Consider the following 18091-nt stretch of genomic DNA (forward strand, 5'->3'; position numbering starts at 1 on the left):
TAGAGGAATATTTAGTGCCGCGGGCCTTAGGTTTTCCTAAGTTTCTTTTGGTCGGTGATCTAAATATTCACATGGATGCCCCTGATTCCTCTGAAGCCCGCAGGCTTGGGGAAATTCTTGAGCTTGCCCAGTTAGAACAATGGGTTTCTGGTCCTACGCACGTGGGTGGCCATCTACTTGATTTGGTGTGCGCGAATTTCCCCATCCAGTCAGTATTTGTGGAAAAAACAACCTGGTCTGACCATGACTTGGTCAGGTTCAGCTGGGAGATGGCAGAGCCCAGCCCCCCGCCCCCTACATGCCATCTTCAAAAAATTAACCTACCCGCGTTTAGACTTGCCTTGTCTAACACTCGTCCACAACCTAAGGGATGTTTGGACGAAGCAGTTGGGGAGTTTAATGAATGGATACGGCAGGCGGCGACTGCCTCTACTAAGCAAACCATGCTGACTAGAGCCAGACGCTCACCCTCCCAACCCTGGTTTTCCCCTGAACTAAGAGAGTTGAAACAGGGTTGCAAGAAATTAGAACGTTTATGGAGGAGAGAGTACAGCCCCGAGGCTAAGTCCGCCCTACGGCTCGCTCAAAAAGACTACTATGCAGCCATTAGGGATGCAAAAGGTAATTATTATGCTGGGCGCATTAACAAGGCCGACAACAACAGCAGAGAGATCTTTGCGATTGTTAAAAGCTTTGTGTCCCCTGTTGCGGAAGCTATGCCCCTCCCGTCCTCTGCGCAATGGTGCGAGGAGCTGTCCACTTTTTTTATAACTAAAATAGCGAAGATTCAGCAGGGCCTTTTAGAGGCACTTCCTGCCGACTGCTCTGTAGCTGGCCCCTGTTCACCCTCTCCCTCATCCTCTGGGCACCAACTTACCACCTTCGCACAAGTTGCAAAGGATGATGTTCTTCATCTTCTCCAGTCCCTAAAATCGGGCTCTCCTGCCGACCCGTGCCCTGCCCGAGTGCTCTCGGAGGTGGCGGTTACAGTCTGTAGTGAGATCACGCAGATGGTGAACCTCTCTCTGGCCACAGGCGCGGTTCCCCAGGTTTGGAAACACGCCAAACTTCTTCCACTCTTGAAGAAACCAGGACTGGACGTGTCGGTTCCGGGCAACTACCGACCCATATCCCTTCTACCTGCTCTCACGAAAATCTGTGAGAAGGTAGTTCTTCAACAAGTGGAGAGTTTTGTCGAAACATCTAATGCCCTCCACCCTGCCCAATCGGGCTTTAGGGCTGCTTATAGCACCGAGACGGCCCTGGTGGAGATGACCGAGGCAATTCGGGAGTGTCTAGACGGAGGTGGCAGAGCGGTCCTAATTTTATTGGACCTCTCTGCCGCTTTCGATACTGTCCCCTATGACCTCCTTCTCGGTCGGCTGTCTGCCATAGGTATTGGGGGAGTGGTGCTGGAATGGCTGTCCTCTTTTTTATCTGATAGGACCCAGCAGGTCTGGATGCCCCCGCATGCCTCCGAGCAGAAACCTTTGCTCACAGGGGTCCCGCAGGGGTCCACACTTAGCCCCTTACTGTTCAATGTGTACATTACACCTTTGGTATACCTAGCTGAACAGTTTGGGGCTAAAATCCTAGGGTATGCTGATGACACCCAATTGTTGTTTACCTGGCCAGATGACAATCTGGACACGTCTACAGTCCACCTGTGTCTGTCCTCGGTATTTCGCTGGCTAACACAGGCCCAGCTGAAGTGCAATGAGGACAAGTCCGAAGTGCTCTTTTATGGTTCCTTCCCCCCCTCATTTAAGAGCACACTTTGGCCTTCTAACATTCCTTGCCCAAAAGAGATGGGGAGACCTGCGAAAAATCTGGGCATTTGGTTCACGGAGGATCTCAGATTTGAGCATCACATTAAAAAACTTACAGGCACCTGTTTTGCCACTCTGAAAATGCTCCGCAAGTTTTTCCCCTTGCTCCCTAGGGAGGCCAGAGAGTCGGTTGCCAGAGCACTCATACTGGCCCGCCTCGATTACGCGAATGCACTGTTCAGTGGCATTCCGGCATACCTGGTCAAACGCCTCCAAATTATTCAGAATGCGGTGGTACGCCTGTTATTTAACATCCCCAGGTGGAAGAGCGTTCGCATTGAGCTGCGCTCGCTTCACTGGCTTCCCGTAGCGCAACGCATTCTGTTCAAATCTTTGGTGTTGGCGTTTCGTGCAATTCATGACCAGGGCCCCTCGTACTTGAGAAAGAGATTCACAAGGTATATCCCGGCACGCACCCTGAGATCCGCCTCTCTGTTTAAACTGTCCCTTCCCCGTTTTAAACGTGCCAGACTGGGCGGCCAGTCGCTGTCTGTTGTGGTGGCTCGGGCCTGGAATGCCCTCCCTCTCCATCTACGCTCCACGCCGACAGTGGCTGCTTTCAAAAAACACCTGAAAACTCACCTATTCAAGAGTGCAGTATAGGAGGATCCCCCGATGTCTTGTTCTCTGCCTTCTGTCTTTTTCCTCGCGCCAGGATACTCACCAGTAACAGAGCGCGCTACAAAACGGTTTATACATACTTGTCGGGGGCACTTAAGACTCGACGCCATTTAAAGGTCGTTCGAATACTTGTGTGTGGTATCTAGAAGGTATCGTGGACCTCCCCCCACCCCACACAACTTACCGCATCTGCCGTCGCAGATGACCCTGGCCCCGGGAAATTCCTCAGGAGGGGGCTGTAACCCCTCCTACACAGGAAGGGGCCTTGACCGCCTTTCCTTAACTTCCGGCGACCCGCCCTTAGACGGGACCGCCTCCCCATTGAGGGGCCAATGGCCACCTCCCCCGAGCGCTCCCATCCGTGTTGGGTGACGCCCACTCATAGGGATCTACCAATTAGTGCTCACCGATCATGACCTTACCGCCACAGGTCCGGATAGTTGACCGGCTATCCGGACCCCCCACCAAACTCCTACCTAAAGGTCATGTTTTAACGATTTTAACCAAGCTAGGAAGTCGCCTATGAGTAACTCATTGCCCACCCTCGACAAATGCACACCATCCCGCAAATACATACTGTCATCATTAATACAACTATGCGAGATCGAATGTAATGTCTTGGAACGGAACAACCGACTCACTTTGTTATTCAATTTTTTAACGGAATGATTCAAAGCAGGGATCGAGATAGCCCCCCGCCACACTGTTCGTGGGATCATATGAGACCACGCAATTGTACACCCCGGAACTCTCCTTGCTAACCAACTTACCGTGGAAAGCATAGCCTCCAGGAGAAGTCGTCTACCGGTGGTGACTAGATCATTGCCCCCCAAATGTACTATGACTATGGACGGCGGTGACCTCATCCGCTCTAACAAACCCTCAAAAAATGCCTGAAACTGGTCAATACAGAGACCGCCCCTTCCGTAGAAGGACACTCTGTACCCGTATTCCCCAGGTACGTGAATCATATCACCTGCTTTGAATACGTCTGCGGCCCGTCTCACGTATGAGTGGCCTACAACCCACACCTCCTTTCTCTCAGCCGGTGATGTGTGACCGCTGGCCTGGTGTTGGGTCAACTGCACAGTCCGCCCTGCCGCGTAGGCTTGCTGAACTGAAAACAAACAGAAGACAAGAAGCGTGAGTACATGATTACAGCTTCACAACATGTGCAATCGCACATACCTCTTATAACAATTGGAGGACCAACGCCCCACCCGTTTCACTTGTTCTACATTGAGACCCCTGGCTGTAGCTTCTGTGGCAGCCCCTATACGAAAGGAATGGGTCCCAAATTCACCCGGGTCCAAGCCCGCTGCGGCAATGGCCATTGCAAGCACCCGCTGAAACTGAAACCTCGTCAGCGGGGTGGCGTCTACATGCCTCAACAATGTCCCCCCCCATGATGCCACCCTTCGTGCTAGGTAATCTTCTAAGCACTGAACCGGACACATGGATGACTCGGGGATCCTGCGAATGATCGTGCAGTCCCCCCTCCCATCTTGGTCAGTCTTGGACCTGAGAAAGGAGACAATCATCGCATCACCCCTGATCTGAACCTGCTCCCTGCACAAGCCCCCCGTCACATCCCGTTTGTTCCTTGCAACTAGCTCACTAACTCTCATAGCCCCGTGAAATGCCAGCATAAATGCAGTCCGGAACAAACAGGTCTCGAACGGGGACGAGCATGTGTTAGGGAGTGTGGTCAGCAACTGGGACAACCTGTCTAGACCTATCGGTCGTCTTACGTCTACTCTGCGACCCTCCAGACGTTGCCACCCTCGCAGCGCTTTCTGTACCGTAAAAGACGCTGTCGGGTCCAGGATGCCATGGGCCCTGGCAACAAAGGAAATGGCGGCACGATGCCTTTGGGCCGTGGCCACCGATTTCCCAGCCCTACGTAAGGACATCAGGAAAAGTACTACCAACTCCTCCTGCCCCCAAAGTCCCCCTCTCTCTGCCCCCAAAAAGGCTAAATAGGCCTGGAACGCCCCTTCATATGCCTTCCTTGTCCTGGGTGCTAGACTCTCTCCCACGAGGTGACGAAGTTCGGGGCACCGAGAGACCAGAGAGCTTCGGGGAAGGGTGCCGGCTCCGGGTCCGCTGAAGGAAGGAAGCCCGAGAAAGCCTGCATGTGAAAACGAGACAGTGCATCAGCGGCCTGATTCATCACCCCAGGGACATGTTTTGCTCTGAATACCACGTTCAGTTGCATACACAGTAAGACAATTTCTTTGAGCAGCCTCAAAATCAATTTACAACGGGCTGCCTGACTATTGATGCATTCTACCACGGTCATATTGTCGGACCAGAACACAACAGAATGATCTCTGAACCCTTCTGGCCAGGTTCTCAGGGCCACCAGAATGGGAAATAATTCGAGGAAAGCGATGTTACTTGTCAGCCCCTTCTCGTGCCACCATAGGGGCCACTTCTGTGCCGACCATTTTGTGCCGAAGATGGCGCCAAAACCTACGCTTCCTGCTGAATCTGTCCATAGCCCAAGCTCATCGGAGGACATGACTGGCTTGTTCCAGACAACTCGGCCATTGAAGTCCGCCAAGAATGCTAACCAAATCCGCATGTCCTGGCGGACCTCAGTCGATAACCTTGTGCGATGATGACCCTCCTTCAGGCCAACCATCGCTTGGGCAATTGAGCGGGAAAAGGGGCGAGCCATTGGTATCACTCTCAAGGCAAAGTTCAATTTTCCCACTAACTGTTGCAACTGATGCAGTGTAACCTTGGATGCAGTTAAACATACTTGGAGGGCTGCCCTAAATTTCGACACCTTGCTAGCTGGTAAACGGAAGCACCCCTCCCTTGAGTCCAACTCGATCCCCAGAAACTCGAGGCAAGTCGTGGGACCCATAGTTTTACCCGGTGCCAACGGCACGCCGAGATGACCCATTAACACACAGAATTTGTCTAAAGCCTGGGCACATTCGGGACTACCGGCGGGGCCAAGGAACAGAAAGTCGTCAAGGTAATGCATTACATTTCGGAAACCCGCTGTCTCAGTGAACACCCACTGCAGGAAAGTACTGAATTGCTCAAAGTAAGCACATGAAATAGAGCAACCCATTGGCATACACCTATCCATGTAAAATGATCCCTGGAACCCGAATCCCAAAAGACGCTGATCGTCTGGGTGTACCGGGAGCAACCGGAACGCTGACTCGATATCAGATTTCGCCATCAACGTCCCGTGCCCCAGGCGATTCAAGATGGCTACTGCCTCATCAAAAGATGCGTATCGCACCGAACAAACTTCTGGATCAATTGCGTCGTTCACCGAAAGACCTCGTGGAGCAGACAGATTATGGATCAAACGGAACTCACCCGGGTCCTTCTTGGGGACCACCCCTAACGGAGAACAAACGAAACCTGGTACCGGAGGTTCACTAAACGGGCCGGCGACCCGTCCCCGGCTAACCTCTTTCTGAATTTTCTCCTGCACTACCGATGTATGTTGTAAAACGGAAAGTTGATTTTTGCACATCCCTACACCCTGAAAGTCCCCTACCGGGATGCGGAAACCATGTGTAAAACCGTTCCGTAGCACCCCGGCAGAAGTACGATCCGGGTATTCGCTGAGCCAGGGAATCATTGCCAAGGTATCAATCGGGGTTGGTAAAGGCGCCCCTCGGCCTAGCTTAGACCTGTTTGGCGCCCCCCTTACCCCCATTCTCACCCGTTCTGGCTCTGCACGATGACTCAGGATGGGACGACCCACACGTACTACACTCATGTTTGAACTTACACGATCCCGGAGGCCTGGTACATTTCCCCTTGTTGAAATTAAAACAGAAACCCTTTTTCCCTGTATTGCCTGCGGGCCTTGACTGGTCGTCGGTGCTCGTACTTGGTCGAAAGGGCGTCCCCACATTCTGGCGGGAGTAATCAACAACATTGCTCCCGACCAATGGCATTCTTAACATTCCTGATTCTTTCATTTTGTCCCAAGTTAACGAATCGTAACAATCCCAAGTCAAACTCTTGTTATGTTCCTTTTCCTTTCTGAACAGATTGTCATAACAAAACCAATGGTTACCTTGATACGTTGTCGAGTAACCCATAATTCGTGATTGGTAAACGGGAAACTCAGGGAGCAACTCGGGCCTACGTTCCCCCAAAATCGATGTGAAAATACCCCATGCATTGCCCCAGTTGCCAATGTTCTCATTAACCTTAAAGGCGGCCATTTTTGCGCGCCAAACACTCGGATGCATCAAGTCCTTCTGACTTTTCACATGCTCCACATCATAATGATCAACAAGCAGGGAAAAAATATTCACGTACTCTCCCGCCCAGATCTTTTCTTTTATAGCTAACGGCACATGTTGTCCCAATCTCTCTCTACGAGAGGGTGCTGACTCGTCCCTTGCAATCGGCAATGGCCGCTTACCTGCACCGGACGCAGCTTCTGCCGCTTGCGGCTTGTCTATCCCCGCCACTCTAGCTGCCTCTTTCTTCTCACGAAGCCCTTTTATCAGCGCCTGTGCCTCGGCAGCCGTGGCGCCATCACCACTATCCCCCAACCACGCTGCTAGCTGTGCTGCCAGCTCGGGGGGCATGTCTTCCTTGGATGTCGGGGAGACGACCCCCGGGATTGGATTCCCCTCTATCGGTACTGGGGTCGGCGCCTCGAGAGGGGCAGAGGGAGCCGGGACGTCCCCACCGGCTGGAACCTTTCTCGGCCTCTTAGGTCTCCCTCCAGCCGGCGAAGGGCCCGAACCCTCCTCCCCATCTCGCTCCGCCAACCGTTTCTTTATGTCGGACATATCTTTAAAGAGTGCCCGAACCATCTGGTCAGTCGTCATTCTCTTTTCGCCTTTCCTGGGCATCTTCTTCGACGAAGTATCTGGAAGACAAAGAAAAAGATCAAAACGCTCAAAATTGGCTCTTTGTTCTGTCCCGAGCTCACGTGTAGCGAGGAGGTGCAGCTTCGGAGCACAAGAACAAGAGGACGTCTTCCGGCCTTGCGTCTCCTTTTATCCGTCTTCAGGGCGGGCGTAAACCCGCCCCTGCCCGTCCCGAGGGCGTGGCTGGCTGCGTCAGTGTCTAGGCCAGCCCACTCTAGGGCGGGAACAGGCGCGCCCCGGCTACGCCGCTTCGGGCATACCAGCCGAGACGCGCCTCCCGCCCAAAAATGGCTTCCCGGGGGGATCGAGGCACTCCGCCATACGTTCGGGGGGACCGAGTGGTCGCCCCTTTCCACAAATGAGGGCAAAGCAGTATGTAAACATACATGTTCAAGTACATGGGCTTACATCATTCGTACTAAATCGAAGAAAGATCTAAAGAAGAACCACAAGGTCTCAAAAAAGTGAAGAGAAGAAACATTTAAATTCTATCAATACATGAATAAACCGAAGCCTTTACAAAAGGGTATGATCAAGGGATAGTTATCGAAAAGGCGTTCCAGTAGGTAAGTGGGTTCTGGAGATGGTTGATGGGAAACCAACAGTGTTCCATGTTTCTGTTGGTTGGAAGTAGAACACCGAGGGTCTACCCTTAATGGATCCTAAAGAGGAACAAGTTGTATCTACAATATGTAAGGAAGGTGGCTTACGGAGAGAGAGATGGCTCCTCTCTGATAGTCAACGACCTTCCAACTTAGAGATTCACATAACATACCTGTAAGTGATGTAAAAACAGGTACGAAGAAACCAGCTTTGTGTGCGGCGTAATGGAAGTAAATTTGCAAGATGGAGGAATTCAAAGGGTGTCCTCCTAAAGCAGAAAGAAGGAACAACGTATTTATGTAGATAAATACCCGTTTGAACGCTGAAGACTAAAAGCAAGCGGGGGTACTAACAAACCCATAGAGGTGGTTGAGCAAAAAACACAGTGTGAGGTTTTTTCTTTTAAAAGTAAACTACGCATAAAAAGGAATAACTGTACCAAAATTTCGATTCTATTTAGTTAGTTGCATAAAATACCTGTTTGGAAGTGAAGAAACAGATATAGCGAATTCAGTTAAAGGTGCAGCATCGTCCTAGAATGTTCTTGGTACGTAGAATCGAATATGTAACACGGAAGAATTCCACAGTTATTCTCCAAAGGTGGAAGGAAGGAGCAGCGTGTTTATAAAAGTGTCCCCGTTTTGGTGCTAGTAACTAATAGATCAAAAGGTAAGTCTAAACCATAAACACGGTTAGGCGGGCTACATAATAATAAGTTCCTTTTTTAGAAAAAAAAATTGCGGTGTATAAATGAAATAACAAAAGCGATAGTACAATTTTGTTAATAGACAGATTACGTGTGCTCCAAAAGTTTCATGACCCCAGAGGATCAGAGTCGAGTCAATAAACTTTAGTCTGACAAGTAGTAGGGTATCTCGGGAAACAAAAAAGCTCTGGTACCTGAAAGAGTATGAGAGTACGCATGCAGTCGTTCTATTTAGAAATTGAGCATAGGTGATCAAGGGGTCACTGATCCTAGAGACGCTCTGACCTGCAGGGCAAAGGAAAAACAGAGGGAGAAAGACTTAGAATGAGCATGTATTAAATGGGTCGAAGAAAGTGAGGATCGTCGGATAGACGGAAATCAAGATACCTGTTCAGCTGGAAAAGCGCATGGAGTACATCGATTCAGTGGCGGGCAGCCTCCGCGTACGTCCACACCCAGGAACGCAATTAGAAACAGTGAGACTGTGGTTCAATAAATACCGTTCAGCAGGATTCTAATGAAGATCACCTGAGGTTAGTACTGTGTCAGTGAACTAGAGCGCTAACCAGAAGTATGTGGTAACGGAAAAATGGCAGTCATGAAGATCGATAAACAGCGCTGGATTTATAGCAAAAAAAGCGCGTTCCGCTATGAACGTTCAAGTAATGAAAGAAAGACCAAAATCACGAAAAATAGAGAAATAGTGCTAAAGAAATACAAAGTTCGTAATTAGTGATACAGAGTAGAGATACAATGGTCATGAAAGACAGACTAGTTACCAGATATAGAAATACTGTGGCAACAAAAAATAGACTGGTGAAAGAAAAAATAATAATAAAGTTTTATGAGTGATAGCAATAGCGATCACTTCATATTAAGGCTAGTGTGTTTAATCGCGGATATAAGATAGCAGGAAAATGGCTGTTATGTGAATTGATAAACAGCGCTGAATTTGTAACATACAAGGAACAACAATCCGCAATGGAAATTGAATTAATGGAAAAAGGGGCCAAAATTACAAAATATAACAGTACTAGATAATAGGAGAATTCGAATTAGGTTACTAAGAGTGGAAATGCAATGATAGTAAAGAGCAAACTAGTAACTAAATCTAGAGATACTTGGGCAATATAAGGCAGACTGGAGAAGAGGAAATTGGAGAGATGGCGATCACTACAGGGTAATCTCACATCATTGAAAATCTCTACTGAAGTTAAGTGGTCGCATTTTCCCACGGTAGATGTTCATTCAGGCCAGTAGTGGCCTTGTTAAGGGTGAATATCCAGAACACTTCTCTTTTGCTTCGTAGTGCATCAACATTTCCATGTAGGGGACATTTTATGTGTTCCAAAATGAGCCATTTAAGATCTTCCAATGAGTGTTTCATGTCTTTCCAGTGGGCTACCAGAGGTGCCCCTGGTCGAGAGTTCCTGATAGATGATTTGTGTTCAGAAAAACGTGTTCTGAACTCTCTCCCTGTCTCGCCAACATATCCTTTAGAGCAGGGGCAGAGAAGAAGATAAATGACATTTTTTGTTCGACAGTCATTTCTTTGAATAGAAATTTTCTTTTTCCCCACGTGAGAACAGGGGTAGTCATGACTTGATCACAAGCGTGGAAGCCGCCACACCTGTGGCTTCCAGTCATGGGATTGATGCCAGTGATGCTTTTTTGACTAAGACTGGATGTCTCTGGAATGGTGGCTCAAACCAAACATTGTGAGGCAACATCAAGAACTTGGACAAGAATAAAAACTAGTTTGAATGTCAGCAATGGGAAAGATGACATTGTTTTTAAATTCATCACACCCAACAGGTTATAAAGATGCTACCAGCCCAATACCCCATCAGAGGCCGTCGCAGGGATTCTGTGCTCAGACAGAACTGTGCATAGAGGCTTGGAACCTCAGTGAATTAGGGTGTGCCAAAAATCACCTTAGTACCCACAAATCCCCTACCAGACTAGAAATCAGTGTCTCATTGGTCATCCTAAACTCCCAATGCTTAGACAAACCAGAACATGGACTTAGTACACCTCAGGTTACGTGGAACACATGAACACTCTTTCGTTATACAATCATTTCAATCCAGAACAAGGAGTAAAAGAGGACACGTGCATATTTGAAATATTTATTCACTAATGCAGTGTTCTCAAAAGCAGTATCTTAGCTAATACAAGCAAACATATTATAAGAAACAAAGTAATCAGCATAGTCACTAGTCCATAGAACAAAAACGGTGAAAACATGGTATTATGCTAAAATGAATAGGGTTTAACAAATCCTAATTCTCACCCTCCCTAGCTAGTATATTATATCTAAGAAGGTATCTTTGGGTTTTAGCAGAGCGGCCCTCTACCTCAAGATCCTAGTGGTAAGGGATCACATCATCAGCAACCAGCTCTTCTGCATGCGAAGCACCATCAAGGGTGTTTGTATGCTCTCGTGCAAAGCAATATAAAACGCGCCTAAAGCCAGAACTTGGCTACAGCTGCATGTATGTTATGTCTAGGAACGTGCGAAGATCAGTGCTCACAACAACCAGTGTTGAGATATCCTTGAAAGTTTCAGCACTCACTGTACAGACACAGCTCGCCAAGCAAGGCTGATATCAGTGTAACAACAGATTATTCTCGTATGAATCAAAAACATTCTACTAGGCTCAAAGCTAAAGCAACAACTATGTGTCGTGTGCAAAAGCAGCAGAGAGGTAAAATGGCGTTTAAACTCCTAAAAAGCTCATGCTAACTTAACACAGCATTCAGGCTATATATATCTATACTAGCAGCCCGCCCCAGCGTTGCCTGGGGCAGAAAGGGGCTGGGGGCAGCCCGCCCCGACCCCCTCCCCCACCGACTCCCTCCCGCCCGACTCACTCGTGCCCCCCTCCCGCCCAGACTCACTTGCACCCCCCGAATTGTTGTTCTAATCCTAAATCCTTTGCGCCCCAGTACCTCCTCCGAAACTGATGCCTCCACACCTTTCCTCGGGCCCCGCACAGATCCCGCAACCTTCGACAGCTCTGAGCCGCGCGGCAGATGTCAGCGGCAGTAAGTCCTGGGGACCAGAGGGGGGCGTTCCAGCAACTCTCCGGGCAGTGCGTTCAAGCGCGGACCCTCCGCTCCACCGCACTCGTCGCTCGGACTCTCCAGCCCGGCACTCGGCTCCCCCGTTGTCGCCATCTTTAGTGTGTACAAAAGTTACAGCTCCGAGGCCCGCCCACAGCTCGCTGCAGAGCCGTAGACATAGAAGAGAGACACAGCCCTGAGAGACTGAAATCGAGGCATTACTGCACCGCCCTCCTCCTTGTCGTCATCACACACGTCGTGTCGTGGCCAGTGCTAGGTCCCGGCCGGCGCTACTTTCAGGGGACTACTTTGTTTACAAACGTACTTTTTTTAATTTATATAGCCTATGTCCATCTACACACCCTGACATTTTCATAGATGTATCGGGTGTGTAGATTGGCGCTGTGGTTTCCAAGTTTACCTGGCCAAAAGGTGCAAGTTCTCTCTTTATAATAGTAGTATAGATATCAAGGCTGTTAAGAAATAATGAGGACCCTAATCATCTAATATTAAAAATGTCTTAACGGACACTTAATATAGAAAACAATCTGACATTTGGGCATATAAGTAGTCGTAAAAGCATAAGGTGAAACTTTCAGCAATGATCAGTGAAACGCAATGTGTATAATGTAAGGGAGAATAAAGTCTTCTGTTTTGTAGGCTCAATACACAAGCCAAATTAAACACATTCTGCAGCAAAATATCCGACCGATGCTGGAGCGCCATTATGTGTTTTTTGGGGGTGCCTGAAGCACAGTCAAACAAAGTGATTTCTGAAGGGAGTAGTTAGGGGAATTTGAACTTCTATTCAGCATCATCACCGCATGCCTGAGACAAAGCTTGGCTGTTAGTTTAATGGCTTATTTCTCCTAGACTCCAGTATCGGAAAGCTGATAACCCTTAGGCTCTTTTCAGGGAAATAGATAATATAATGCCAGCTCTTAATGATTAGCACTTGCAAATAAAACAAGTGTTGGCAATGGAATACATTTCCTATCCTATAATGAACAACAGAGTTGGATCAAGGGAGAGGTGTGGTGCAGCAGCCAGAGCAGATGACTCTTGAGCACGGTGCTCACGATTCAATACCTGGTGACAGGGCAGCTCAGCCCAGCACCATGTGACTAAGCAATCGCTTACTTAATCTTCCAGACAGCCCTCAGCGCCTTGAAACCTTAAGGGTTGATATGCACACGCTCTACAAATAGGGAGTTAGTCCCAGTATTAGATTTTCTCCTAAAAGCATTTAGAGAACTCACATACGGATTCTCAGAATACTAAGAATTTACACTTACTTATAGGCGTGTCTAATCAACCATGTCACACCTTGATATGTGTGACCTTGCAACCAAATAAAAAATAAGAACAGTACTAAATGCAATGAATGTGGTAATGGCAAATTGTGACCTCCATATAGTTTTGACTGAGAAGGAAAGTGGAGAAGTTTTATTTTGAGATAAGAGCATGCCTAGGAGGTGGGCGTTAACAACACTATATCAAAAATAAAATGTCAGTCTTTCTTTATGTAATGGTTTAACGACTTAGATTCCACAGGGTAAAAATGATTTTGCTTTTCATTGCTACAAAACATTAAACAATACTGAAAAGTAAAACATTAGGAATACCGTAGTTTAGAGAGTGAACAAAAAAAAGCAGGGTAGGGTAGTTAAAAAAGGCATACTGAAAATATGTTGGGAAACAAGCATTTGCAATGCAATAGGTCTCGCAATAGAAAAGATTGAGCTTTTGGTGTGTAAAATTTAAAAAAAAAAATTTTTGTTTGTTTTTCAAAATATAAAAGTATTAATTTTGTTATTAGAAATGCCAATAGTTATAAAGTTAGCAAATGTTACATCTATAGCATTAGTAAAGGTACATGTTAAATTTTCCCCTGTCTTACATGTATTGATCTGACAAATCACAATGTTTTAACAAGAACAGAAGTGAAAACATTTAACATCTTTTTATGACATTTGTAATAAAGCTTGAAACATTGACAGAAAATATTTGAACCAGTTGTTGGTTGCACAGATTGATGCTGTGGTGGCGCTGAGTGATGCTGTTTTGGGGACAAGTGATGCTGTGGCGTTCAGTGATGCTGTGTAGCGAATAGTGATGTTGTGCTGCCCCTGAGTGATGCCGTAGTGGTGCTTAGTGGTGCTGTGGTGGAAGTGTGCACTGCCGGCTGGTGGTGTGTGTGCCTGGTGGAAGCGTGCACTGACGGCTGGCAGTGTGTGTGCCTGGTGAAAGCGTGCACCGACGCTGGTGGTGTGTGCCTGGTAGAAGTGTGCACTGACGGCTGGCAGTGTGTGTGCCTGGTGAAAGCGTGCACTGATGGCTGGTGGTGTGTGTGGCTGGTGAAAGCATGCACTGATGGCTGGTGGTGTGTGTGTGTGGCTGGTGAAAGCGTGCACTGGTGGTGGTGTGTGCGCCTGGTGAAAGCGTGCACTGACGGCTGGTGGTGTGTGCCTGGTGGAAGCGTGCACTGATGGCTGGTGTTGTTTGTACCCGGTGAAAGTGTGCACTGACAGCTGGTGGTGTTTGTGCCCGGTGAAAGCATGCACCGACGACTGATGGTGTCTGTGCCTGGTGAAACTGTGCACTGACGGTGTGGTTGTGTGTGTGGTTGTATGTGTGGTTGTGCTGTTGTGTGTGGTTGTGTGTATGGTTGTGTGTACGGTTGTGTGTGTGGTTGGGAGTGTGGTTGTGTGTGTGGGTGTGGTTGTGCATGTGGTTGTGTGTGCGGTTGTGTGTGTTGTGCGTGTGGGTGCCTGTGTGCGCGTGTGTGTGTGCGTGTGTGTGTGTGCTTGTGCGTGTGTGTGCTTGTGTGCTTGTGCGTGTGTGTGTGCTTGTGTGTGCTTGTGTGTGTGCTTGTGTGTGTGTGCTTGTGTGTGTGTGCTTGTGTGTGTGTGTGCTTGTGTGTGTGTGCTTGTGTGTGTGTGCTTGTGTGTGTGTGCTTGTGTGTGTGTGCTTGTGTGTGTGTGCTTGTGTGTGTGTGCGCTTGTGTGTGTGTGCTTGTGTGTGTGGTTGGGTGTGTGTGTGGTTGGGTGTGGTTCTGTGTGTTTGTGTGGTTATGTGTGTGTGTATGTGGTTGCGTGTGTGGTTGTGTGTGTTTATAAAGACGTCTTAGCTTTCAGAAGTAAGCAGCTCCAAGGCAGAACGCCTTTCTGTATAACAACTGTATCACATGTTGGATATTGAACAACGCAGGGTGTCGCATATCTAATATCAACAAGCATGCCTGTGATCGCATTAATTAATGTATTTAATGCAAGGCACAGGCAGTCACAGAGTTCTATATTAACGTCAACACAACACGGCTGTCCGATACCAAGGTCCGAGGAAATGTGTTCAAACTAGTGGATGTGGAGACAAACAGGGAATGATGCGTGTTATCACCTATTTAAGTGGCACTCACCTGTGGAAGGCACCTCGAGAATGGTGTAATCACTGTGAGTGCTGTGGGTCTTGCGTATCAAAGTGTACAAGATATCTAAGTCTTCAGCTACAAAAGCAAACTAGAATAGGAAACCCGTAAAAAATGGTAAATTGCTGTCCCATTAGCTAGCATTCTTTTGTTTTCTGTAATGAGGAATAACGAGAGCATAAGATGACTATATATACAAGCTACTTTCACCCGATGTTAAAGATCGGGGCCTTTGAGAGTCAGCATTTTTAATGATCGGTATGCTATGATAACAGTGGCAGGCAGTGGTAGGATGCACCAAAATCGATTTGCCAACGCCACAATTGTAAGGTAATTTAAAAATCCAAAAAGACAGTAAAGCTATTATACAATTATGCTTACATTTACCAGTGTTTTTTCCATTTCTTGACATCAATGCATGTGTGCAGCAGCGGTCCTGCAGAATGTATTGTTTGCATGTATTTGCTGTTGGCCATATTAAGTGTGTCGTAAGTCACTCGGGTGCCTATGTGTTACCAGAAGGCATTACGATCTACGCACTACGATCGCTGGGTGTGGTGGGCACTGGCAATTTCCTCCGCTCACCTCTGGGTCGTATTACCACCCATCGCTGATGCTCAGTGGCGTGAGTAGGTGTGTGCGCTGGGAAGACGAGGCAGGGACGCGCTTCTGGCACATTGCTGCACAAGAGAAACTAGGGTTTGCACCATTGAAGCGCTGTGAAGATATACCCCAGAAGTCCACTCCCGCCCCGACATTAGGACTCTGGCTGAGTGGGCGGCTGTCAAAACGGTAACGTAGAGAACACGGTCTGTGCAGCAGGGAGTGGCGCCCCAGCGGAATGCGTGGGATGTTTACATCAACAAACTGCAGGCTAAAGCACACAAGAGACTCCCTGAGAGCTAGCTTGGTGACAGTAAGGAGTGCTAGCAGAAGTGAACAGCACAAGCAATATGGCCGCATGCAATGCAGCGATCGTAGTGCATAGCGTATGCCACTCTTGTGTACATGCCGGAGCAACAGGTCAGCAGTTTGAGTGGGTGATGGGTAAAGCACTCACTTGGATATAGCCTCTCTTTACGTAATGTGACTTTGTGCGAGTTAAACTAACAGCACTTAGCAGCAGAATAAGGGTGGCAGAATAAGCCTGTTTAGAAAGTCTTAAGGGCATTCTTGTTTAAAGCAAGGTAATTGAGTAACATTTCATAAAACAAGACAAGCATGAGAAGTGGGGGGTGGCCGGGAAACTGAAAGTACGGCCGGCCGGCCATGAATAATTTTGGGAGGAGAGGCCGCAGAGCACGGCCGGCCATGAATAATTAGGAGAAGCCGCAGAGTGCACGCTGGGAGAAGCCCTTTGATGTGGTGTCACGGCCTGGCGGCCGTGGACAAATGCAAGAATAGAGAACAAATGGGAGGGGTGGGGGGGGGGAGGAACCTGAGAGTGGCTGAAGCAACATTGGAGGGCAGAAGTAAATGGGTAACAGAAGCTAGAGAACAATATAGATGGTGCAGGAAGAGCAAAAATGCAATAGCAAGGTGGAGCTTGAGAAGGACGCAGACATGAAAGCAGCGTGGGTTGGGGGAGCACACTAGGGAGAGCGCATCATGGAAGGGCGCTCAAGTAGCTCACAGCCTTGAGGCTGTGAAAGTTAAAGCATTTAGGGGGGAGGTGGGAGGGAGGCTGATGGGCAGAAGGCTCGGGCAAGCTCGTGCACGAGGACGTGCACTTCTCGAAATCCGCTTTTTGGGAGCCTTTAAACCGCAGAGCGCACGCTGGGAGAAGCCCTTTGATGTGGTGTCGTGGCCTGGCAGCCGTGAACAAATGCAAGAATAGAGAACAAATGGGAGGGGTGAGAGGGGGAGCAGGAGGTTAGCCTGAGAGTGGCTGAAGCAACATTGGAGGGCAGAAGTAAATGGGTCCCAGAAGCTAGAGAACAATATAGATGGTGCAGGGAGAGCAAACATGCAATAGCAAGGTGGAGCTTGAGAAGGACGCAGATATGAAAGCAGCGTGGGTTGGGGGAGCACACTAGGGAGAGCGCATCATGGAAGGGCGCAGGGGAGAGCCACACGGGCGAGACAAGGCAGGGAGGAAGACAAGCATTACTACTGAAGAAAACGTGCGCTTTGGCGAGCTAAAACAAACAGAAACATGCACTGGAATATTGTGCAAAGCATCGCACACTGTCAAAAAATAACCACGGTGCACATTATGTGGTGGGGCATGCTTGTATGTGGTGTGCGAGGCGGGCAGAAAGGACGGCCGTGGGAGGGGGAGAGATGCTGATGTCAGATTAGCTGCGGAGCGGATCTCTTTCAAGTAGCTCACGGCCTCGAGGCTGTGAAAGTTAAAACAATTAGGGGGGAGGTGGGAGGGAGGCTAATAGGCAGAAGGCTCGGGCAAGCTTGTGCACTTCTCGAAATCCGCTTTTTGGGAGCCTTTTGAGAGCCTTGGGTTTAAGTAGTGGTTTAGCTGCATTAGACTCGTATACTCATTCCTGCGGAATGGAGTAGGCGAGACCTAAAAAAGACTAGGGTAAAATGCAGGATGGATAAAGTAAGGTTAGCAGAACTTACATCATCATATTTCTAATGTAGGCTGAGTCAACAACCAATTTCTGCACTATGGGAAAATGATAGGAGAGAGAGAACCACCATATTTATTTTCAATGGCTGGCCCTGGAACAATATTAACTCTTCCTTAAGGAGATAATACCAATGCCTAGAGCAAAAGATTACGAGTGATATGGAAGTAACCAAAGGGTTTGGTTGGAGAATCATGACAAGATAAAACTGGTGCATTCTTTACATTTATGCAGAGGTATATTCTTTAGAAATTATGTGCTATTCAGTGTGTTTAATTGACATCATATTTATTGTTGAGTCGGTCTGTAATTGCTGAACCAGATTAAGTAAGCAGGACGGTAATTAGGATGTTGACGTAAATATGACTAGTCTACTTGGATAA

General features: G+C 48.2%; 1 protein-coding gene across 2 annotated transcripts in view; it reads right to left on the reverse strand.

Moving 5' to 3' along the window:
- The window catches only part of KMT2C (lysine methyltransferase 2C), a 1555522-nt gene that overhangs the window by 1495796 nt on the left and 41635 nt on the right, over nucleotides 1–18091 (reverse strand). The window lies entirely within an intron of this gene.

This window comes from Lissotriton vulgaris, chromosome 10 (genome assembly GCF_964263255.1).
Source record: "Lissotriton vulgaris chromosome 10, aLisVul1.2, whole genome shotgun sequence".
Classification (NCBI taxonomy): Eukaryota; Metazoa; Chordata; class Amphibia; order Caudata; family Salamandridae; genus Lissotriton; species Lissotriton vulgaris.